The sequence below is a fragment of the Oryzias melastigma genome, linkage group LG15, assembly GCF_002922805.2.
Source record: "Oryzias melastigma strain HK-1 linkage group LG15, ASM292280v2, whole genome shotgun sequence".
NCBI classification, from domain to species: domain Eukaryota; kingdom Metazoa; phylum Chordata; class Actinopteri; order Beloniformes; family Adrianichthyidae; genus Oryzias; species Oryzias melastigma.
This window is the reverse complement of record NC_050526.1, coordinates 6,827,857-6,830,235: the sequence shown is the minus strand read 5'-3', so window position 1 is coordinate 6,830,235 and position 2,379 is coordinate 6,827,857.

Below are 2,379 nucleotides of genomic sequence, written 5' to 3'. Positions count from 1 at the left end.
CATCTGTGAACAAGGTGTCAAACCACATTTCTCAACATTAATGGCTGCTCTCCAGATGGACTCCCCTTCGCTGAAAATTTTCAAATTGTCAGAGAAGAATGTGGGGGCTGGAAGGTGGGAGGATGTTGTGCTCAGTCATCTGAGTTTGCATGTTGTTTCAGTGGGAACTCTGCCAGAAAATGTGAGGCAAATGGAGGGGGGGTCACAGGGTTCCAGAATGAGAGTTCTGCTTTTTATTAAACCGCTCCGTTCACTTACATGCCCCGCCTCCCAAACTCCACTGTCGTTCTTAGAGTTATGATGTGAGTCAGTGATCCAATCATTATCTTTTTACTCCTGAAGTCAGGATTTAAGCGTTATCGTGTCTGATTGGATGTGATTCATGTCACTGCGGGATTTCAGGGGCAGTATGAAGGCTTTAAACATTCCAGGGTTGAATTCATAGAACAGGGAGATTTTAAAATGTGTCCGAAATGACCGACCAAACAGACATTATCTGCACAGAGTTCCAGCTGTGCAAGCAGTACAAGATAGATTACAGAAAGAGAAGCAACATGCATGGCTGCACTTCCTGGTGTAAGAAGTCAATCTTTAGTTGGGTTTATGAGTGCTGAAATATTTTATGAGCTCTACTGGTGGAGAAAATTTTAACGACTGAATCTCTGCAAGTAAAAGTTTGTTTTTGTCCAGCAGAAAATCAGTTTTTCCCACTGAATTGTGTCTATCTCATGTACCATTTAGGACAGGTTCCCTTTCCTTACTGTTTACTTAGTTGAAAGATTAGCTTATTCACATCAAAAATAGACTACAGCCTCAACATTGTCAACTGTTGTTACTGATTGTTTCAGTGCAACCGTTATTTTGCCTTTTATGCTCATAGAAGAAAACCTACACCTAAAATGCCTTTATACACTATTTTTTTCATGCACATAAGGTCTCAAAGTTCAGGACTTCATGGAAAAATACGAGAAAACAACCGAAATTAATGTACTTCCTAAAAGGTTCTGTTGGGCAAATTATTCCAAATTTACAGAATGTTGAGAATTGGTCTACATTATATTGAAAAAAATGACATTTTTTGCTAGTGACTTTTAAAGTGTTATTGCTAGCCCATAAATTGCTGGTATGGAATCTATGTAATCTGGCTTGCAAAGTTGCACCTGGGTTACCATTTTATTTTGAAAAAAATCCTACAAAACATACTATTAAGTCAGAATAAACACTTTAAACAGGGAATTTTCTTTTCTTTTTGTTTAGTTTTTTTATTTACTTTCTATAGGAATGCCACAAGACCCTTTGGCCTTCTTTTTTGGACAGAGCTCAGTTCCCTCGAACATAACAATACAGAAATCTGAAATAAGAATATGATTGACAATACCTGATTTCTCAGAGGTTTTTTTTTAATTATTATTACTAAGACATGTTTTTATCTGATGGTTCTTATTAATTAAAACACAGAAGAAATATAATTAAAGTCCTATTAATAGTCACTAGCTTACAGACCCTTACAACCCTAACATAACATTATGGCTTGAACAAAAATGGCAAGCAATATTGGAGCTATGCATTCATAGTTTGGATGCCAGCTTTGACGAGGAAAACAAAGACATACATGCAGGGAGCTTATGGAATCTGATGTAGACCCTACACATTGACTGTATACAGAGAACTGGACAGAGTAAACCGTCCCCCCTCGTGTTCCAAACAGGAAGCACCCTCTTGTCCCAAATAGTTAAAATCCCTAGACTTGTATTGATAAATAAACAGCTATTACTCAGTCATTGCATTTGTCAGAATAACCATTCTTGCTCTGGTGCATCTTTTTAACATATTAGTGCTAATATTTTTTTTTCATTATATTTTTGCCGTGGCACAAGTTATTCAAGTTATAAACTGACCAATCAGATGCCTAGATAAAAGTAGTGGGCCTTACGTCGAACGTTTGAACCATTTGACAGATTCTCCTGAGCCCACTTTCAGTGGGAAAGGCATGGCCTTCCAACATGCTCACTGCTGATTGGACAGAGTGTTTCCCATAGAAATGTAGACTAAGATCGACACAGTCAATCATGGCTTACTGAGGAGGTCTGGTTCAAACAAGATGGCGGACATTTTGCGGAATGAATGGCTACCGAATCGATTTAATTTGGTTGGAACTGCATAGTCGTTTTCTATGGGTGACATCGCACTCACTCTGTCCAGTTCTCATATACAGTCAATGACCGTACATCACAACTACAAGCTTTTTCAACAGCGTTTTGCCTGTTCTTGATTCACAACGATTTGAATAAAGAAATAAATGCACTTTTTAAGCTAAATTGTTTTTGTGAGTGTTGTCCATCAGGAGAAGGATATTTGAAAGACTGAGCCAAAAAAAAA